This window comes from Canis lupus, chromosome 3 (assembly GCF_003254725.2).
Source record: "Canis lupus dingo isolate Sandy chromosome 3, ASM325472v2, whole genome shotgun sequence".
Lineage (NCBI taxonomy): Eukaryota > Metazoa > Chordata > Mammalia > Carnivora > Canidae > Canis > Canis lupus.
Genome location: NC_064245.1, coordinates 65,984,988 through 66,009,273, shown reverse-complemented (window position 1 = coordinate 66,009,273; position 24,286 = coordinate 65,984,988). Strand labels below are relative to the sequence as shown.

The 24,286-nt window shown below is 34.5% G+C and overlaps 1 long non-coding RNA gene across 6 annotated transcripts in view; it reads left to right on the top strand.

The window, feature by feature from the left end:
* LOC112653764 (uncharacterized) overlaps nucleotides 1-11,322 on the top strand; it is a 94,830-nt gene extending 83,508 nt beyond the window's left edge. For 2 of the 6 annotated variants that reach the window (XR_007409918.1, XR_007409917.1), the window contains 2 exons: nucleotides 7,217-7,325; nucleotides 11,199-11,322. This is a non-coding gene — a long non-coding RNA (uncharacterized LOC112653764). Of the gene's footprint in view, nucleotides 1-7,216; nucleotides 8,071-9,460; nucleotides 9,545-11,198 lie in introns of those variants that run through there. The other 4 variants (XR_007409920.1, XR_007409919.1, XR_003132505.3 and 1 more) reach the window with 2 other exon arrangements.
* Nucleotides 11,323-24,286: the final 12,964 nt, after the last annotated feature.

Below are 24,286 nucleotides of genomic sequence, written 5' to 3'. Positions count from 1 at the left end.
ACTTTGTTATCAAAAAGGCAAATAAATGTGCCCCCCGCCCCAAAAAAGATCCAGCATCCTCACTTGTTGTCTAGCCAAGTGATCTGGAAAGAAAAGAAGGATATATCAAGATCCCCTGCCAATCCTACGTCTTATTCTTTTGACTCAGGGAGTGTGGATTCTTGATAAATAAACTCACTACTATTCAAAAGAAAAATTTCTTCAGAGATTGTTCCTGGAGGTCCTGAGGAGCTGAGTTATTGCTCTGTTCAAAAATGATCAATAGGGAGTTTGGTGGCACAGTTGGTCAAGCAACCATCTCTGGGTTTCAGCTCAGGTCATGATCTCAAAGTCATGGGATCAAGGCTTGAGTGTGGCACCATGCTCAGTGTGGAGTCTGCTTGAGTTTCTCTCTCCCTCTGCCTCTCACTTCAGCTCCCTCTCTCTCTCTCTCTCTCTAAAATAAATAAATCTTAAACACACATAAACAGACAGACAGACACACACACACACACACACACACCAACATGGTCAATAGTTTTAAACAAGTCACAGCAGAAACATTTGAGCCTACAGAAAATTGGGAAATTGAGAGAACACATTAGAAGATTCAGCCTTCACGTCTCATGCTTCCTACTACTCTCATGCCACCTTCTGTGCACCTGGAAGCCATTTTCAGCCCCTTTCCTCCTATAAAACTGAATTGTTAAGAAAAGAAATAAATCAGTAAGCTTGCTGATTTTTTTCCTCTTAAAGATGTTTTTATTTGAATTTGGCACTTACAAACAAGTGGCAAAAGTATTTTTCAGCGAACACAATTGATCCCAGAACTCCTGATATCATAGTGCTTACCTCAGTAGCTCTTCTTGGAAGAATGTTTGAGGTGTGCTTTTGCCTAAAGCATATATTTTAAATTATGCAGCTGGGGGGGACTATACCTATGGTTCAAAGTTTATTAACCAGGGAGTTGAGAAGAAGAGATATCATGCCAATAATCGCAATAATAGCTACCAGGACTGAATACCTTCTCTGTGCCAGATGAATTATATACAACACTTCTATCAAGGCTTTCCCAAAATGTGCTCTGAGGACTATCGGATATTAATAAATATTACAAGGCAGTCTTTGTCCTTGGAGAATGGGTCTTTGTTAAGGAGAATACTATGTGGAAAGTGTAATAGTTTCCCTTCCTTCTGACAAAGCCACAGGAGGATCTTTCTCAGATCCTCACTGTTAGAACTTGTTGATCTCCTTGGAGGGAGAACTCAGGATTGTGGGTTTCCCTCTAATTCTAAGAGTTAGAAGGAGTCTAATTCTCAAGAGTTTCTTTCTCATATTAATCCACACTTAGCTCTAGAAATTAATCAAAATCATTATTTAAGTTTCTTTACCAGTTTATAGCTCCATTTCATAGTGGCTTCTGCTTCAGACAAGGAAGTCTCAGCTGTGGGTCTCCAAATTTGTCTGTCTCTCTAAATTTTAGCGGTAATAGTGTGACCTCTGTTAATGATGGATTCACAAATAGTCATTGATATTCCGTTTGTTCAGGTTTTTCTTCTAAAGATAGAAGTGACAATTTTCAAAGTTCTTTACATGTTGAAATTGAATTCAGAAGTTAATTTTTTCAAAGATACTTGAATTTTTAAAAATTCTTTCAAAGATATTTCCACTGAATATAGAATTCAGGGATAACATTTTTTTTTCTCTTATTATTTTAAACGTGTCATTCCATTGCCTTCCTTCTTACATTGATTTCTAATGAGAAGTCTGTTGTAACTCTTAACAAATGTTTTTCTTTCAGTAATTTTTTTTGTTTTAACTGCCTTCAAGGTTTTTCTTTGTCCTTGAATTTCAGCAAAAACAATAGAAACCAAGTGTAGTTTTATTGCTACTGATTCTGCTTTATGTTCTCTGACCTTGGATTTGTGGTTTGGTGTCTGCTACTAATTTTGGAAAATTCTGAATTATTATTTCTTCAAATATTTATTCTCCTTTTCCTTCATCATTCCAAAACCAAATACCATTTTATGTTGTCCCTCATCTCCTTAATGTTCTGCTCTGTTTTGTTTTGCTTTGTTTTCACTCTTTCTTTTCCCTCTTTATATTTTAACTTGAGTGATTTCTATTAATTTATTTTAACCTGACTGGTTCTTTACTGTCTGTGGAGTTTACTGGTAAGCTCATTGGAAGCATTCTCCATATCTGTTACTGTGATTTCTGTTTTTATGTTTAGTTTAACAATTTATTATTTTTTTTCTTATGGCTTCTATCTGTCATGACACTACTTATTTGATCTTGTATTTTGCCCTCTATTTTTTTCTAATAGGGGCTTTGACACACTATTAATAATTATTTTAAATCTCCTCTCTGATAATATCAACATCTGTGAATATGTGTGAGTCTTATCCTGATGCTTGCTTTGTCCCTTCAGACTGTGTTTATTCAGCTTCTATGTATGCTTCATAGATTTTGTTGTTGTTGAGTTTTTGATTGTTTGATTGTTTTATTTGGTTTCTATTGTTGTTGTTATTGTTGTTAAAAGCCTGGAATATTGTATAGAATGGTGGGTACTAGTATTAATAATTTTTATACTTGGAGATAATCATGCCTTTTCTTCTTGCAGTCTTTTGATGTGGTGATTTGTGCTAATATACTTAGGAATTGGACTGGGTTTAAAGTTTTTCTCAACTTGGTTTTGGGTCTACCCCATGACCCTGGATTTTCCATTTACTTTGCTCTCCAGAGAAAATTCTTTTGTACTCTCTTTGCTTCATCCCAATGTTATTTTCACTCAATGTTTGTTAGCATGTGGGAGGGAGTCCTGGGGGCATTCTCTGGTGTTCTAATTAAAACTTAGTCTTAGGCACTGTGAACCTGAGCCTTGAGGGTATGGACTTTAAAAAAAAAATGTTTATTCTTTTTAAATATTTGATTTATTATTTATTTATTTATTTATTTATTTATTTATTTATGAGAAACACAGAGAGAGAGGAAGAGAGACAGACAGAGGGAGAAGCGGGCTCCTTGCAGGGAGCCTGATGTGGGACTCGATCCTGGACCAGGATCACACCCTGAACCGAAGGCTGATGCTCAATCAGTGAGCCACCCAGGCGTCCTGAGGGTATGGGCTTTTTATGTGTCCTTGCCTTCCTCCAGATGCCATACTGGGTTTTGCATTTATTCTTCCTCATTTATCAGGCATGGGGTTTGGTTTTCTGTTCTTAACTACGAGCTGTAGTTAAAATTTGGTTACTTTTCCATATGCAAGTCAAGTGTTTTGTTTCACAGGGGAGATAGTGGGTTGGCAACCAGGCAAAGCTTTAGCAGTAACTCGTTCCTCTCTCCTCATTGTGAAAATTTTCTTGGGATTTTCCCACATCTTCCTTATGAGTACTTGATGGAAAATCCTGGAGTATATGAATATTCCTCTCTCCGTGGCCCAAAGCAATTTCATAGTCTTTCACTAATCTATTCTTAGCTGTGAGCAATTCATTATAATTTTCTGGTTTGTCCTTCTTATTAGCTTGTATGGCATTCAGTATCAATGTCCCAGGTAAGTAAGAGCTTAAGTCTTACATTTCATTACTGATGTCCGTCTCTCTCCATGTTTTAGGTTATTTGTCCTTGTGATCTCAGTTCTCTGATAAATTTTGTAAAAACATGTTTGGTTAGCAATTTTCTTATTAGAAGAGTGGGAAAGATGTCCATTCTAGCTATTTTTATGAACTGAAACTGCCGGCCATTCACATTTGACTTAATTTTCACCCTAAAATTTGACTGTTTTGTTCTCTATTCAATCTATCCAGTTTTATTCCCTTGCCCATAGGATGGCTAGCCAGTCTCCTAATCCCAACCCTTGGTTCCCAACATGCTTCAACTCATCCCCGAGGTAGAATAAAAATATTCTGATTTCTGAGGGTCTATTTTTGTTTTGCCATCTATTATTTCTATATTTCCATTGCTCATCTTGCTTTCTAGGTTACAAATTTATAATTCCATAAATTTTGTGTACTTACTGTATTCCAAGAATCAAGACAAAGCAGAGGGCAGAAATCATAAATTAAGTTGATATAGTTCTCACTCCTAAGGAAGCCATATTTTAAACAATAATACAATGTATACATACACCTGAAACAGAGAACTTACTATGCAAGCTTCAAATGACAGAACAAAGATGTTATAGGACCCAAGTTTTATAGGTGTACAACAAACAAATTATGTGCTTTTAAATATATATGTGCATTTAAAGTAAATATACACAATATGTCATGAATATATGGCATGTTACGTATTTATTTAAAATTGTATGTATTTTTTGCATGTCTGTTCATGTAGTTAAGATTTTTCTTATCTGTTCCATGTAAGGGTACTAGTGAGATATCTGAGACTACTTTGGGGCTGGGGGAATCTGAACCATAAACAAACTGGACACTCTGTACTTAGAATAAAGTTATTTTAAAAAATATTTTTATTTATTTATTCATGAGAGACACAGAAAGAGAGAGGCAGAGACATAGGCAGAGGGAGAAGCAAGCTCCATGCAGGGAGCCGGATGCAGGACTCAATCCCAGAACTCCAGGATCATTCCCTGAGCCAAAAGCAGACATGCTCAACCATTGAGCCACCCAGGCATCCCAGAATAAAGTTATTTTGAAATATAGCCACAATTATGTGAGAGAATTTTGGAGCAGGAGAGAAACTCAGAACACTGGACCTTTAAAACTAGTTTGAAAGTGTACTCTAGAATGGTTTTCATTTCTTTGAAAATGCAAATGAGATGAGAGAAAGGAGAACAGGCATTTGATTTCCTAAGCAGCTCCTCCCAAAGAAAGGAGAACATTTCTGGCAGTCTAGCTAGGTTATTCTTAGGAATTCTCTCTGGAACCAGGCTGGAGATATTGCTGGCAATAAGAATGATACAATATTACTGCTACAGGATCAGAGCTGCACAGGGACACATATTTCCATCAGAATTTAGTAGCACCAAGCCCTGCATACCTTGTACATGACTACTGGCATTCATAGAATAAGTCTTCTTCCTAGGAATACATACTATCTTCACAGTAATGGTTATATGTAAAAAGAAGGAAAGAAATGGATTCTGGTAGGAACACTAAACCATGCATAATCACATTAATAAAAGGATACAAAATTAACATCTCAAACTTGTTATCAAATATTAAATCTCCATATTGGGTACATTGTCCATTATCCTGTCTAGTTCTCTATATGTTAAAATTTTTTGTTATAAAGATGGAGAATCCAGACCTCTTTCTGGTTTTTGATCCTGCAAATATATGTAGGGCAGGTTTTCTGGTGAGTTATGAATTGGCATGAAGAAAGTACATGCTCATACAAACACGTGCAAATACCCTGATTCGTGATTAGATCAAATGTCCACTCTAGTTAGCCCAAAATATAAGATCCTATCAGCAATGATGTGGCCACACAGGGCAGGAACAGATGTAGCACTAATTCACATGAATTTCCATGGTTCCCAGAGTCCCTATAGAGGGTACCAAAGCTGTGTCACTCTCTTACTAGCTTGGATATTAAAAACATGTATGTTAAAGTTCAATTCTTATCACATTATTGTCCTTTTTGTGTATGACTTTACATTGTGATTATAAAAATACTTCAGGTAACATTTTATGCGCTTCTTTTTAAGAGATGTTCTCTAAAGTTGAGCTTTCCTCATCCATCTAAAACCATGTTCTGAGTCTACAAGTTTAGATCCTTATTCAGGAGATAAAACTGTACCAGTCTCCAATGTCCTAGAATAATTTTACCTCCAAGTTTTTAGTGGTTTGGGAAACTCCTTTTAGAACCTTTTAAACTAAAAGTTAACAGGGAAAGTCTTAAACTTTTTCCCAAGAAATCTTGGATGATAAATTGAGTAAATGATGGTGTCATCTGACATTTGTGGAGGATTAGGTTTGGCAAGGAAGAACTTAAAAATTGTGTTTTGGTCATATGTTTGAGAAGACTACTTAACATCGAAGGAAAGATTTCAAGTATACAGTTAGAGATATCCAGTGATGTGTGGAAACAAATACTTCTGGTTCAAAAGAGCTAATCACAATGGTATCTGGAAAACTGGCCATGCTTTGGGTACTTTTGCACCATTCATTTAATGCTACAAATCAGTGTTTTTTGTAATCTAGAGAGAAGGTAGGAATACAAGATTCAGAGAGTTCCAATGAAGCACAACAGGGATATGAAACCAAAATATGACTTGATCGGTTTATGAGTAGTATTTAAATTGGATGAGTTTACCTTGGGAGCAAACGTAGAGAAAGAAAAGATAAGTTTCAGAAGTGAACATCTGAATCTCTCAGCATTCAGACATTGGAAAGTTGGGAACATGCTATGTTGAAAGTGAAGAGAGTATATTTGTACACATAACTGTGTCTAATCCTGGTGAAAAGTTGCATAAATTAGTAGTTGAAAATCAACTGTTTGTTTTTGGCAGTGTGGAGTCATTGGTGACATTGATTACAATAGTCACATTGGTAGAATAGACTGGTGGCTTCACTGAAATATGTTCAAAAGATAGTGATGGTTTTCTCCTCCCTCAATTCACTTTACTCTTCCAAATTTTCTCTAATGCATAGGCTTGCTAGTCTCTCTGATTAATTAGGTAATTACCTATTCATTTTTCTTATTTTATTCATTGATTTTTGCACTTTATTTAAAACATTCCACTTCGTAATGTGAGAAAGATATTATTAAAGTATGACACATTTAAGCAATATGAACTCTTGATATGGTCCCATGGGAAAAAATAGCTGAGATAAAGCTTCAGCATACTCTGCTTCCTCTAGACTAGACTTGCAAACAACATAAATGTGTGTATATATGGCAAATTTGTTAGAGCGGGTTTTCAACTTGGATGTTGAGTTTCTTGATAAAGGGTTTTTGCTAATTGTTACAACAAATATTTAGATAATGAAAGCTCAGATAGTGAGGGAGACACATAAAACAAATGAAGATAACAATAACGTTTCATGTTTGAAAATATTTTTAATGGAGACAAGGCAATATAGTGGCAATGTAGATGTTTAAACTTTGCATGTTTAGTCCCAAAGGGAAAGGATTTAGCTAGACTTCTAATCTAGCTTGCTTCTGAGAACGTAAACCAGATAATCTATGTGACTTGCTTTGTGCAGTTCAATATAAAGAACGGAGTCACTTGAATGTCTCACTCTAAAGGACATTTATTTCTTTCAATATATAGAATCATCATATGTGAAGCCCAAAAGTATTATAGAGATTATCTAGATCCAAAACCGTATTCTTCAGAAGAAGAAATGAATGCATGCAGAGAAGAAATGGATTGCCCCAAGGTCAGCTAATGATATTGTTGAAATTGGAATCTATGCCTCCCTAACTTTAAAACCAGTTCTCTGTCCACTAAAATAGAATACATGGAAGATGGTGTGACTCCAGAGGACATGTAATTGAATTCTGAGATGCTGTCAAATATTAAGAATGAATAGTTGCAAGCTCTTCATTGAACAATGACAAAGACACTCATCTTACTTTTCCTCTGAGAAATATCAGACTAGAGACTGGTTTTGCAAGTTTAGCTTCTAAGATACAAACTCCCGGAACATATAATCTTTTCTTTTACCTCTCTAAGCTGGTCTAATGCCTAGAGCTTGCATTAAGTTTATAGCTACTCTTCTCTGTTAATTTGATAAAGAATAATATCTATTTTATCCTGAAATGTTTTTGTCTTCTAGGACATTTTGCTTACACTTACCAATACAATTTGATTTTGTGGGTGAGATTCGCTGAGACTTGGGTTATTAAAGGTTTATTTCCTGGGGTAAGAAAAGATTTTCCCCTTCCTTTAATGAGTGTGGTTGCGATTATCTAAGTAGTTTTAGAAGTTAAGATCGCTGATGTATCTGAGAGAAGCCAGCAATCATCTGTGTGTTTCAACCTTCAGTTCTTTGGCTCATAGCCCATTCTGTGTTTTCCCCAGATTTTGGTCAGCTTTAGGTAAAATATACTGTATGATTTTGGAGTCATGATAAACTTATTCTTTTTGAATATGATTTGTGATGTTACTGACTCTTTGTCTTAAAAGGGCTATGAATTTTACCATTTAATTGCTTTTTATATGTATATTTCATTACTTTTTAGATGTATATTTTGTATACTATTTAATTACTTTTTATATGTAAAATATACATTTTAGATGTATATTTGTATTTATGCATACACTATGTGAATGTGTAACCCATTCATGTAGTATATATACACCTATAGAAGTATATACTGAAAAGTTTTCTTCCTACATTCCACATTCCATCCACTCAGTTTCTATACTTTCATGGTTCAACCAATGTTCAAGATCATTAGTCTTTTATGTATCTCCAGCTATTTGTTATAAGATTAAATACAAATATGTGTTTTCTAGAATTCCCATTTTTTACTAACATTAACATCTTTACACTTCTATCTGCACATTGGTCTTTCCACTTAGCAAATATCTTAGCTAAATTTCCATGTCATTTGGCAAAAAAAAGTCCATAATATTTTGAATTAGTTTAATATTTCATTTAAGACTATAATCCTATTGATGGACATTTGGATTCATTCTAATCTTTTGTTATTACATATGATGTTGCAACAAATACTTTTATAATATGTCATTTTGCTGGTATAAGTTCCTAGAAATATAATTTATGAATCAAAGAAAGAAACATGTATGATATGACAGCTACAGAAAAATGAACCTTCATGCACCTTGTACCAGCAATATGTTAACATATCTTTCTTCACAGCTTTGCCAATGTAACAAATTATGAAAAATTTGAATTTTCTTAACAATCTGTTGAACCACAATAATGTCTCAGACTTGTGCTCTTAGAGAGGATAAAATAGTTCATGATATGTCAATGCTTCCAGTTCACAAATTTGGAAAAGAAGTAAATTTCAAAATTCATGTTTTGAAGACAGTGGAGAGTTGTTGAAGCAATAAAGTTTGAATAGAATAAAATTTCATATAATAAAGAGCACTGTATAAGTAAGCTGATGATTTATGGTTACTTTCTTCCCTGGGTCATGAACTAATTCTGAGTGCAGCCTGAAAATAGTGTTTATAAAGACACTCCACAAAATAAAATGAAATCTAAAAGTTGTCTCTGTTGAAGGAAAGAGGAATCTGTGGAATATTTGGCAATTGCTCAGTGTTTGTGTAACTGATTGGAAACCAGAAGAAGCCCAAATTCATAGCAATGATTCTCCTGGAGTACTTGTTCCATTCTTGGGAATCATGGGAAGCTGAGCCCAAAGCTTCCAAAAGACAGAATCAAATCCTTTGGAGTCTCATGGAACAAAGGACACAAAGTCCTGATAGAGGGAGTATTCCTGCCATAAGCACATAGCTGTTTTCCTCCTTACACTTTTTGTTTGTGAAACTATGTGAAGCAAGAAGCTAAAAAATCTGAAGAGCAAAACTTTCTCCCAGTTTCTTTCAGAGATGGAGAGAAGCCTTCTGGGCTCTACCAATATCCTAGAAAGGCCATATCTGAGATACGGAGATCAACTTGAGGTAGACTGAATCTTACATAGAAGGCAACCTAGTCATAATTATAATCAGCTGCTCTTTAGATTGAGGTCATAAGTCCCCACTCCTTCTGCCTAATAGAAGGCAAGGAGAATCCCTCTCTAATGGAATGTACCATCATGAACATTTATAATACCTAATATCTTAGGTCTAACAGATAGTAAAATTTAAAAAAAATGATTAGATACACAAATATATAATCAATATGTGAATGATAATGAAGTCATAAATAGGTATATTAGAAACAGATCTATATATAAATCCAAATAGCAGAGTTAGTATGTAAAAAAATTTTAAATAACTAGGGTTTTCCACCATGATCAGGAACAAGGCAAGATAGTCCCTCTCACAACTCCATTTCAACATGGTGCTGAAAGTACTAGTTAATGCAATAAGATAAGAATGAGGAATAAAAAGTATACAGATTTGGAAGGGAGAAATGAAATTCTCTTTGTTCACAGATAACATTATTTTCTATTTAGAAAACTCAAAAGAATCAACACAAAAAAATCCTCCTGGAACTAATAAATGATTATATAGTCAGGTTGCAGGATACAAAGTTGATATTTTAAAAAGTCAATTGCTTTTCTATACACCAACAATTAACAAGTGGAATTTGAAACTAAAAATACAATACCATTTACACTAGCACCCCTAAAACTAAAATATTTAGATATGAATCTAACAAAATGTGCACAGGATTTATATGAGGAAAACTACAAACTGATGAACAAAATGAAGTAAGAGCTAAATATATGAAAAGGTTGTCTATGTTCATGGATGAGAAGACTCAATATTGTCAAATATTCTGTTCTTCCCAACCTGATATATAGATTCAATGTAATCCCAGTCAAAAAGCCAATAAGTTATTTTATGAACATTTACAAATTGATTCTACAGTTTCTATAGAGAGGCAAAAAGCCTAGAATAGTCAACACAATATTGAAGATAGAGAACAAAGTTGGAGGATTGACATTACCCAACTTAAGAATTAAAGCTTTGGTAATCAAGACAGTATAGTATTGCCAAAGATAAACAAATAAATCCATGGAACAGAATAGAGTACCCAGAAATAGATCAACATAAATATAGTCAACTCATCTTTGAGGAAATACCAATGGCAATACAATATAGCAAAGATAATCTTTTCACCAAAGATACTGAAACAACTTGCTATCCACATGAAAAACAAAATATAGACCCACACCATACATGTTTCACAAAAATCAACTAAAAATGGATCACTGATATAAATGTAAAATGCAAACTCTAAATCCCTCTGGAAGATAATATAGAAAAAACTTACATACCTTCGGTAGGACAATAACATTTTAGATACAACACCAAAAAATCTCTTTCAAAAAAAAAAAAAAACACCGAAAAATATGATCCATGAAAGAAATAATTGATAAACTGGATTTTGTTAAAATGTAAAACTTTATTGTTGGAGGGGAGGTGCATGGGAAGATGGGGTAACTGGGTAATGGATTTTAAGGAGGGCACATGATATGATGAGCACTGGGTGTTATACACAACTGATAAATTATTGTACACTACATCTGAAACTAATGAAGTACTATATGTTGGCTAATTGAATTTAAATAATAATAAAAAAATTTAAACTTCTGCTTTGTGACAGACAATGTCAAGAGAATGAGAAGACAAGCTACAGGCTGGGAAAAAAATATATGCAAAAGGCACATCTGGACTTTTTGGATAAAGGGCTGTTATCCAAAATATACAAAGAATGTTTAAAACTCAACAATAAGAAAATAAACAACTTGATTAAAAAATTAAAATAAAGAAAGGCCTTAACAGATATTTCATGAAAGAAAATATACAGATGGCGATTGAGCATATGAAAAGATTTATTATGTCAAAGGGAACTGCAAATTAAAACAATGAGATACCACTACACACCTAGTAGAATGGCTAAAATACAGAACACTGACAGCACCAAATGCTGGTGAGTATGTGGAGCAATAGGGACCGTTATATATTGCTGATGTGAAAGTAAAATGATATTTCAACTTTAGGAGATACTGGTAGCTTCTTACCAAACTGAGATCTCTATAAGATCCAGTAATCATGCTCCTTGGTATTTACCCAAAGGAGATGAAAACTTGTGTCCTTACAAAAATATGCACAGATGTGTTTATAGCAGTTTTACTCATAATTTCCAAAACTTGAAAGCTACCAAGATGTTCTTCATTGGGTGAGTGGGTCAATAATATGGTATACCCAGACAATGGAATATTATTCAGTGCTAAAAAGAAATGAGCTATCAAGTCATGAGAAGACATGGAGTGATATTAATTGCACATTACTAAGTAAAAGAAGTCAATCTGAGAAGGCCACATACTGTATGATTCTAACTGTATGACATCTAAAAAGGCAAAACTATGGAGGTGGAAAAAGATCAGAGTTTGCCAGGTTTTGAGAGTAAGAGAGAGGGATGGTTTTTAGGACAGTGAAACTATTCTGTATTTTCATACATATTGAAATGTATGATAGATACATATCATTGTGTGTATGTAGATATTGTTATACATTTGTCCAAACTCATAGAATGTATACCACCAAGAGTGAACTATAATTTAAATTATAGACTTTGGGTGATGATGATGTGTCAGTATAAGTTCATCAATTATAACAAATGTACCATTCTGGTGAGGGGTATTGATGATGGGGGTGGCTATGAACGTGTGGATGCAGGGGCATGTGAGTGGGATATCTGTCTACTTTCTGTTCAATTTTGCTGGGAATCTAAAACTGATTTAAAAATAAAGTCTTAATTGGGCAGCCCCAGTGGCTCAGCAGTTTAGCACTGCCTTCAGCCCAGGGCCTGATCCTGGAGACCCAGGATCGAGTCCCACATCGGGCTCCCTGCATGGAGCCTGCTTCTCCCTCTCCCTGTGTTTCTGCCTCTCTCTGTGTGTGTGTCTCTCATGAATAAATAAATAAAATCTTAAAAAAAAAATAAAGTCTTAATTTAAAAAATACTAGCAATCAACTAGAAAAAAAAACATTTAAAGCTAGAATCATTATGTTAAAGAAAACAGAGGCAAAGGTAGATAAATTTGATTAAAAAAAACAATGATTTTCAATAGGTGAATAAATCTCTATAAAACTCAAATGGATACCCTAGAACCAAGAAAATGTATATAAACCTAGCATTAATAACTCATTTGATGATTTAGCAGCTGGCAGGACACTGAAAAAAATCAGAATTGATAACCTCTAAAATAAATTAATAGAGAATGTACCAAAACTAAAGCACAATGAAAAAACAATGGAAAAACAAAACAAAGAGCAAGAGACACATGGGACACAGCCAAAATATTTTACACGTGTGCGAAGAGAGACCTAGATGGAGAGGAGAAAATGGGTCAGAACCAGTATTTAAAAAACATAATGGCTGGAGTTTATAAAAACTTATTAATATATCATCCCATAGATTCCAGTAGTTCAGCAAACCCCAAACAAGATATAGAAAATGAGTCTTGGGTACATTATGGCCAAACTTTTGAAAGCCAAAAATGGAGGGAAAATTTTTAAGTAAATAGAAGGAAAAAAATCCTCATTTTGTGATAAAAGAAGGAAATAACATGACACTGAAGAGTAAAATTGCTGAGTCATAATGCTTGTGTAAGAACTCTCCTAGAAATTTCCAAAAAGTTTTTACCAAATGTGTACCCTTTTGTATCTCTACCAGCAATGTAAAGTAGCTCTACATTGAGGATGATATGTAAGTTGAAACTTAAATGGGCATAGTTAGCCACTTAAAGACCTGAGGGTCAGAGAATTCCTGGTAGAGTGACAACAAGCTCAAAAAACCTAAGGCAGGGCAGCCCCTGTGGCGCAGCGGTTTAGCGCCGCCTGCAGCCCAGGGCGTGATCCTGGAGACCCTGGATGGAGTCCCACTTCAGGCTCTCTGTATGACTCCTGCTTCTCTCTCTGCCTATGTCTCTGCTCCCCATCCACTCCCTCTCCCCCCATCTCTATGAATAAAAAAAAAAAAAAAAAAAAAAAAAAAACCTAAGGCATTTCTATGCGGATATTTCTCTGAAACATTAAATTTAATATATTCTACATTTTCACACCATATGCCTCATTGGTAGACTTTAAATTTGATTCAAGTTTTATCAATATATATTTTTTGATGGCGTAGAAGATGCTAGCCTTTCCACCATTTTAGGAAGTGGTAGAGCAGGATCTACTAATTATTAACCAAAACACTATTAAATAAAATTGTCTTTCTCTTCTGTTTTATAGGTGCAGCATAACCAGTACCATATTGGTAGACATTCAAATTATTTCTACTGTTTTGCTTTAAACCAAAATACAAAAATTACATTATATTATCATCTTAAAAGTGTGTTAGTACAGAAATTACATAAATTCCAGAAGTGTAATCACTGAATAAAAAAAGAAAACACTTGCAATTTGATAGATATTTAAAAGATGAAATTAACCAATTATATTATCAAGATCTTTGAACAAGCTAGAATATGGTGAAACTCAACATGCTGCTTTTAGAATGAGCCACTCATTTTTTTTACTTGTACCCAACATTCATTTTATAGGCTGTCCTATTATTTCAAAGTATATTCAGAAATATCCTGAGTCTCTACCTAAATGATCAGAAACTATCTCTAACTCTTACTTCTGCTTTACAATGTCTAAATCCAATGATAATTTGACAAAATCAATGTAAAAAATACTACAGCTTTTGCCTCTTTACCAACAAACAGGAATCTAAAGACAGAAAGATCTGTATGCTTTACTAAGATCTTTAGAAAAAAGTTTTGAAAATTTAATCTAGAACCAGAAAAAATAGTTATAAAATGTACAAAGTCTCCTTTCAGCATAGTGTTCTTAATGAAAATGCAGATAAAAATATAAAATAAATAATGATTTCACATTATCAAAAGTCACCTCCTCATATCTTCAGTTCTTGAAATTCAACCAAAATTGATAAAAGTAATGAATTCTTTTAGTCAAAGGATTTATCTTATGTGAAAATACATTTACTTGTTTATTCATTCACCTATTGTTTATGGTTCAAAATTTAAAAATGTATGTTATGATAGGTTATTCCTACTTTTCTTTTTAAAGGTTTACTATTTATTTTAGAGAGAGAGAGAGAGCACATGCAAGTGGGGGGAGAGGCGAGGGGGAGAGGGAGAGAATCAATCCTCAAGCAGACTCTCTGCTGAGTGTGGAGCTCAATGTGGGGCTCAATCCCATGACCCTGAGATCATAATCTGAGCCAAAAATCAAGATTTGGACACTCAACTGACTGAGTCACTCAAGCGCCTCCCCTACTTTGGTTTTAATGGGGAATTCTGATGATGTTGGCCATCTGAAGTTGATGGAAAACATAATGAAGCATGCAAACCAAAATGGGTGACATGGTTAGAAAGAGAGGGCTGATGTCCTAAATACCATATCTGAGAAAGCAAGAAAGGCACGGCAAAAACTATGGCTGACTGTGGCCTATGAGGACAACATGAAACATACTTAAGAGATTCCAAGGAGGAGGATGCCCATAGGATATCTGTGGGTATGAGAAACTGTGATGATTGTAGTCAAAGGTAAGGAAACTGAGAAGTCAAAGGACTGGGGGTTGAGGGTCTAAAGTAACAAGTAGGAGGGGTATTGGTGAGAATGATGAAGATAAGCACTGATGCTATCAGTGGGGTTTCAGTACCTCTCATGGTGCTGACACATTAGAGGGTGTGCCAGACCCATCAAAGATGCTTCTACCAGAGGCTGAATGTGTAGCAGACAGTGCATGCAATTGGGAACATTTGGATATTTTAAGATATTTTTGACTACATTTTCTGTGTTAGGAACAGTTCTAGGTTTGGGGGATTCAATGATGACTAAAACAAATTAGTCATCTCTGCCCTCTGAGAGGTAGTATTCTAGTAGGAAATAAACATAATACATAATTGTAAACAAATAAACATGACATAATGTCAGGTATGATGAATTCTGTGAAAAAGAAGAAAGCATAATCAAGGAATGAGGCGTGATGAGATGTAGGAGTATTTTATAAATGGATACTGTCTAAGATTAAATGAATATTATACAAACATACCTTGATAAAAGTAGAATGTTTTTAAGGTCAGATCTCTCATGATGAAGAGGATATTTTGTAGTGGAGAGAATCCTGAGGCAGAGAGAACAGTGAGTATGAAGTGAGGGAAATGTTCTCAAGTGGAATGCTTCTGGTACAATCCCATAGAGACCACACGCAGAATCAACAAGTCTTCTTCTGTCCTTCAAATTCTCCAAACACAGTCTACTTGAAACACTGCTTTGTAACACTTCTTCCATTATTGTCTCTAAAGATTATTCAAATCTTTGAATGCTATTAAATTATCTTGTTGACTTTTGGAGAGGAGGAACAATGTGTTTACACTGCTTTGCAGTTAAACATCTATGTGCAAGAATTTTCTTCACAGAGAAAGGACAGAAAATATGAATATACAAGATAATTTGATTGGATATGTAATGACACTCCCATAAAAAGTAACATTATTGATAAACTGATAGTGTGCTTTAACAAGGTATTTAATCATAGAAGAAATGCTCAAAAATTAATGCTAAGTAAAAAAAAAATAGATTTTTATGAACTTTTGTTTCTGGTTCCTTACATATAAGGAACTTGGACTTTGCCTCCGCATCTTAACAAGTACTCAATAGCCTAACCAGTTTCTTCTAGTTAATATCAGAGAAAAATCCTCTCATGCTTATGGCAGGGGATATGGAAAAGGAACCATTTTGAAATATACCTAAGTGCTCTGTTTTTCTTAACAGGAATGCCTTCAGGAGGAATTAGTTAATGAGAGCCTAACCTGCTGGGCTATTATCAGAGCTTAACTGACCTGGAGGAAGGGAAATCCCCATCTCCAGTCAGCTCTAGCCTTCCATTTGGGAGAAGGGAAGTACCAATTCCAGTCCATACTAGCCATCCTATACCACCTCTGTGGGGAGAAAAAAACCCTGGGCCCTGGGAAACAGTTGTGGGGCTCATAGACTAAAGGCATAGGCTCATTAAGACTGAGATTTAATCATAGGTTATAGAATACTTCTACCCCCACACTGCATCATCACATCAGTAAAGGCCTATTTACAGTAATTCTCTTTATTTTTATGTCCAGTTATCAAGAAAAAATTAAAAGGCATACTAAAAAGCAAAACCATAATTTGAAGAGACAGAGCAAGCATCAGAATCAGACATGGTAAGGATGTTGGAATTATCAAATCAGGAATCTAAAACAACTATGATTAATATGCTAAGGGCTCTAATGGATAAAGGAGACAATATGCAAAAGTAGATGAGCAATATAATCAGAGATGGAAATCCTAAGAAAGAACCAAACAGAAATGCTACAGATCTAAACACTGTAACAGAAATAAACAAGGCTTTGGTGAATTATGAGTAGAATGGACATGCCTAAAGAAAGAATCTCTGAGTTTGAGGATTTAAAACCTTCAAACCTGAAAAGGAAATAAAACAAAGACTGAAGAAAGATGGAACAGAATATCTGAGAACTGTAGGACAACCACAAGAGGTATAACATACATTTAATGTAAATATCACACGAAGAAAGAGAGAAAAAAAAACAGAAGGAATATTTGAAATAATAATAATAACTGAAACTTTCTCCTAAATTAATGCCAGACACCAAACCACAGATCCAGGAAGCTCAGAGAACACTAGGCAGGATAAATGCTATAAGAAATTGCACCTAGACAGATCATCTTCAAATGACAGAAAACTAATGATAAAGAAAAAAATTCCCCCCAAAAAGTCAGAGGAATAAAGATAAGAATTACATCTGACTTCTCAGAAACTATTCAAGCAAGAAAAGATTGGAGTGAAATATTTAAATTGTTGAGAGAAAAAGAAACCTTTAAAAGCAGCCTATGTATAATTCTGTACTCTGTAAAATTATCCTCAAAAATGAAAAAGAAATCAAGACATTCTTAGGCAAACAAAAAATGAAGGAATTTGTTGCCAGTTGACCTGCCTTGCAAGAAATATTAAAAGGAGTTCTTTAGAGAGAAGGAAAATGATATGTCAGAAACATGGACCCATATAAAGAAAAAGAACATCAAAGAAGGAAATAGGTGAAGGTAATATCAAAACTTTTATTTTTCTCATTCGCACTTGATCTAACAGGTAATGGTTTGTTCAAAATAATAATGGCAACAATGTATTTCATTATATGCTTATGCAGGTATCATATATATCTGAACATATATATGTTTATATGTTATATGTATATATATATGTATATGTGTATGAAATGAATGACAGCAATGATACAGGGACAGGAAGGAGGAAGGGTTAGAATTGTTTTTTTTTTTTTTTTTTTTTTTTTTTTGGTGAATTGTTTTATTACATGATACTCACACTACACATACAGTAGCATAGTGTTATTTGAAAGTGGCCTTGGATCAGTTGTAAATGTATATTGCAAACTCTTAGGTCAACCACTTAAAAAAGTATTAAAGGAACTATAACTCATAGTAAAAGAAAAGAGAGAAAATAGATTCATATAAAATGCTCAGTCAAAATCACAAAAGTAGAAAAAGAATGAACCACAACAAGAACCAGGAATAAGGACAGTAAATAGAAAACAATAACGTGTAGTTGGTATGAATCCAAGTACCTCAAAATCACCTTGAAAATCAACAGCTCAGATGCACCATTTAAAAGGCAGAGAGTGTCAGAATGGGTCCAATACAACCTAAACATGTTTTCTATAAGAAACCCATCATTAATATACCGACACATACAGATTAAAAGTAAGTGGATGGAAATAAACTTTTACATACTGTACGATTACAGCTTTGTCAAGAATTGCATGTGTGCATGAATGTGTGTGTTTGAGCATTGTTTATGGCATAAGACTGGAAAAATAGGAACTGGCATATGACAGTTGTCATCTTCATGAAGTAAGTTTATAGATAAGATTTTTGGGGCTGGGGATCCCTGGGTGGCGCAGCGGTTTGGCGCCTGCCTTTGGCCCAGGGCGCGATCCTGGAGACCCAGGATCGAATCCCACGTCGGGCTCCCGGTGCATGGAGCCTGCTCCTCCCTCTGCCTGTGTCTCTGCCTCTCTCTCTCTCTCTTTCTCTGTGTGACTATCGTAAATAAATAAAAAATTAAAAAAAAAAAAGATTTTTGGGGCTGATTTATTTTTATATGTTCTAAAATTACCAAATTAATTATTTAATTATGATTGAACACATTATTCACAGTAGCTTTATAATCATATACTGTAAGATGTTATTTAAGATTCTAGCACCCAGGTTGATAAATGGACAAAGTACATGGACAAAAATTTTGCAGCAGAAAAGATACAAATTATCCATAGACTTATGACTAGCAAACAAATAAATAGGAATTAAATAACCATAAAATGGCATATTTTCTGTAAAAGTGGCAGTTTGAAGAAAATTAATAGTCACACTGAAGATATGTATTGACACAGGCCTCATTCATGACTGGTAAGGATGTAAAATTATATAATATTTTTTAAGAATTTGGCAGTATATGTCAATGTCTTATATTGTGGCTTTTTTTTTTGTCTGTAAAGACTTTTCTTGAATTCCATCCTGAGGATTAATTTGGAATTTAGACAAGGATATTATGTTTTCTAGAATATTTTATTATAATAATGAATAACAACAAACAATTCACACATCCCACATTTGGGGAATAATTCAACAAATTATAGTGTACAGATATTACAAATGCTATGCATATTTTTCAAAATAGAATAAAGATCACATGACTTTAAAAAATAAGATAGCATTCATGTTATTCTAGTTATATATATTTAGTTGGACAGAAATGTGTTAATATCCTAAAAGGGGTTATCTCTGCATTATGGAATTATTGGAATTACTACTTTTTTACTATGTTTTTTGTTTGTTTTTGGATTTCTGAAACTTGGAAAATAGGGTTGTGGAACTGAGATCAAGGATGTTACATGGTCTGCCCAGAGACCCTGGGACTCCTTTCTGCAGAGCTCAGATTTTCTTCCACATCATACTGTACCCACTATATGATGCTGTGTCCCAAGGCTGGATGTGTTGCCTACACAAAGTCATGTGATTTGCAGGGACATTTTGACTCCATACAAAACTCCTAGCAATTAAACATTCAGTTTTTATAAAGATGGCAGGTGTTTTCCAACTCTCCCTGGCCTTACGCAATTCCTGAGTGTCACTTATGTCTAGCACCCAACAGGGAGAATGCCTGGGGATGAGGGGTGTTGTTTGAACATTAAGGATAGTTAAAGGGTTGTGGGAAATAACACAGCTGGAGTCAGGTTAAGCATCATCTGGGGAACAGCTCCCTGACCACCAGGGTTCATCCCTATCAAGTCAGGATTGTGAATTTCTCAAGTAAATGGTAAATCATTCTCTATGGATTTATTTTAATGCCTATGGACTATATCACATTGACTGGAGATTATAATTTAAAGTCACAACATGATACTTACTTATATTTAATTAATACATAGATTTGGCTGCTTAGTAAAGAAAAACTTCTGTTTTATATTTAAAAATCCACAAAATGGCATCTCTGCTTTTTATAAACTGTCTTACTAGTCTAGCCAAACTCAAATGGGCATATGAGGTAAAAACAAAAACAAAAATATGACCCTTTAATTTAGTTCCATACTATGCAGGTAATTTTCAAAAATACTCAGGATCATTTCAAGACTCTCAGAAACATCCAAACATCATATTTAATAATCTAAAAGCCCTTATGACAGCAATTTTGGGGAACAAGGTGAATAACTTAAATTTTCTTCCAGCGTTTAATTTTTAAAATTTTAAAATTTTAAATTTAATTTAAAGAGAGTTTAATTTTTAAAATTTTTAAAATATTTTTTATTTTAAAAATATTTTTAAAATATAAATTTTTAAAATATAAATATATATTGTAAAAAACCTTTTATTATTTTATAGAAACATTTACACAATATAGATCTTTAAATGTAATTTATATGTAATATGTTTCCAGTTTTATCAAGACTTTTGTGTGTATGAATTTTTTATATATAATGGTATAAAACTGAAGAAATCTGAACCAACATATTAACAGTTATTTCTTTGTGATGAGTTTATGGATACATTTTTATTGCTCATTTTGTCTTTTCTAAAATTATTAAATAATTTTGTTTTATTATAAAAATGATTTTTTATAGAAACAAATAATATAGGTGTTTAACATGATTTTTATAAAAAGCAAAAGGCTATATTTCTTATATATATCCTATAAGCAATATAGAATTTAGTAAAATAAAAAATAAATGCCTCATAAGTTGACTTGGAGATTGAGGAAGGGGTAAAATTTAGAAATATCTACTGTATCTATTTCTTTCTTACAAGCAATGGTTTAGTTTACACTTTAACCTTGCTTTTATAGTTTCTTGCATTTTTTTCAAAATGGCAATATTAAGAAGCTATGCATCCAGTACTTCCTTTTTCTTCGAGACAATATTGTATAACACTGATTTTCTGCTGAATTTTAGAAGGGTGCATTGACAGGGAGGTACTGGGAAGGGGAAGAAAGATGGTGATCATCACCATGTAAGCATGAGAACCATCTGGATGGGACCAGGGCTTCTCTGCAGATCTTTCAGCTCAAACCCCCTTCGTCATGTATCCAGACCTGACAGATTTCTAATACAAACAGCCACCTGGAAACAAAACTCTGCCCAAACCCAGCTGAGCTTTCTTTCTGTGGTTTTATTGTCTTGTATTTTGATGTTCATCAGCTCTTTTCTCTGATGACACTTCTGAGTTCCCTGACTTACGATCCGCACCAGAGAACTGCAGTGATGGCTCAAATCATTTCCAAAACCCGCCCACGGCATTGGATACATTCTTGTCTTTCCCTAGTCCTCCCTGTTCATCACTTTCCATTTCTTTTTCCGGAAAAAAACAAAAAACAAACAAACAAACAAAAAAAAACCACATTTATTTCCAAGCACTTACTCCCATTCATTTTTAAATCTTAGAATTTAAACTCTCAAGTATATTTACATTTAAATGAAGTGCTGGGGACTTGTGGTATTTGAAAAAGCTTTTGAGATTTTTAATGAACTTCTAAAAGGTTCTTAGACTGAAGATTTGCTAACAGTGAGTCTCTTCTGAACAATGTGAAGCCTGGATTCAATTTACAACTACCTGGTCAACAATCTAGGACAAATAGGAATCTTCAAAAATATGCAATGGTTCCCCAGCTCCTCAGCCTCACATTCAAGGCCTTTGCTGATGGGTCCCTGCCTACTCTGTGGAGCTCATCTTTCACCCTGAGGGAGCCACACTAGCCTGCCCTCTCCATGCTCAGTGCCCCCACATTTCCATTAATTTGGTCACTTTTGCCTGGCCTGGAACATCCTCCCTCCACTCTCTATCAACTACTTTTTCAAAATTCAAGGGTTAAATTCAATATCGACTCTATCACAAATCTTCTCTTGGTTGCCTGTGTTGCTCCCTGTAAGGAAAATGCAAACCTTAGCCCTGGAAATGCTTGATTTGCTATTTTATATCAGTCTTCAGAAGCCAAATAACTAAGGCACATGTACTATAGCTCTATTTTCTTATTTTCATAAGAGAAAGCTTATGATTTATTTGCATGACTCTGTGTAAACAAAGTCATGTGCATGAAGTTTTTGGGATATAATCAGTGTCTTTATAGCCCTGGAAATGAGGAAAAGTTACTTACCCTCTCTCTGCCCCAGAATTCTCACCTGGGCCACAGGTTTAGTCATAAAGCAATCCTGAAAAAATTATGATGAAGATTGAGTAAGGAAATCTATGTAAAAATCTAAGAACAGTATCTGTCAAATAACAGCTTAGAAAAAAAACCCTAATTATTCTTATTAACAAATGTTCTCTTCCTTGTTCCATGCTTATTTGAATAGAGAAGCATGCACCTGGACAGGTTTTTCATTTTCCTTTACATTAAATGCAACAGGATAGAAAGGACCAGATTCCTACAAGGCCAAAGGCCACACATGGTACATTATAAGCTTTTAATACACTATATGTGCAATACAATCAAATTAAGCCTGGAAAAAAGTAAAGGGTCTGCCCTATTTTTAATAGTTCCACCTTTGCTATTATCTCAAAGCTTCAACAAATAAAGCCAGTAAAGAATGTGAATGCCAAAACAAGTTTGATGAAAATCACTATCACTTACTTCCCACTACTACATCTTTTGGAAAATGGGAAAAGAACAACAACCCTCCCTTCAAATAACATGCTGGTCCCTTTAACTTTTGGCTGCCTTATTTTTCTTTGGAGGGCAGGCCACAATAGGGTGTATGTTATAGACAGATGACATTTCTTTTTCTAATTTAGATGAAAGAACTATGAAATATTGGTATTTGGTTGGGTATACTGGGCTGTTCCAAACAAAGACTTTTGATCCTGAATGTAGACCTGCCAGGACTCTGTACTTCCGATTGATGGATGATATTGCCAGCATCATATTTTCATTATTTTTTGCTCTCCTGTTCTATGTGCCAAACCACCACTAAATCACAGATACTAAATGTTGAATAAAGTAAAACATGTATAAATTAGAAATGAGTCCTTTCATTTTTTTTATTCACTTTTCTCATCCCACGCTACATTTTTCATCTTTCATCTGGTTTTCCTAATCTCCCAGCACATCCTTCTTTTTGACCTTTCTTTAGATTCCTTACATTTTAAAGGAGGCGGCCTGGGGAACTGAAATGGCTTTGAGCTAAGAGCCACAAAACCTGGCCTTGGTCTCAGATTTTCTTTTAACTTGCTTTGTGACTTTCAAAACCTGTTTTCTCTCTTTTCAATAAGCAAAATGTTCACATGGTCTAAATTTCTTGCAACCCTAGCTCTCCATGTTTCCTGATGTTTATCTAGAGCTTTGTTCCCTTGATATTCTATTCTGAAAAATGAATATTTTCTCCATCTATTTTTCCCCATTTTAACCAGTATTTGAAGTACGTCCCCTTCTCCTCTATGCTTTCGTTACCTAGGATTGTTTTGAAGATTAATGAAATAACCTGCATTAAATATCTCACATAATCTCCCTTCTTTTTAAATCTTCTCTTTATTCTGCCCTCCCCGTTTCCTCTAATACATCCTTATTTCTATTCTTCTTTCTATTCCAAAGCCCCCTTTGATTTTCCATTATTTTACAACCTCAAGTTTAATTAACAGGTAAATTCTCTCATAAATTGGTTTAATAAATATATAGCTACAATGAGCCAGGCATTAGGTTATTGTGTGACTTCAGACTTCAAAATAAAATTCCTATTTTCTGCCTAAGGTTGAAACCAGTTGAGAGATAGATGAGAGAAACTCAGAAGTAAAGGTCAAAATATCTTCATCAAACTGTTGGAAGATCCTGTTTTTAGTCCGTTAATCAAGTGCCCAAAAGGAGAGAATGGCATTTCCCCAAATCATTATCCCAAATTCTTCAATCAGCTGAGTTTCTTTTCTGCCCCTGGGAAAGAGGAAGTGTGGAAGTGGCATGGAAGGGGTGGTAACAGAGAGGTCAGGGTGTTACTGATGCAGGTCCTGCCCCAGAGCAACATAAGTAGTGTGTGGGCGCAAGTTCTATCATCCATTACCACAATGGACTAGGACAGGACCACAGTAGACTGGAGACATGGCAATGAATAAGATAGCTCTGAC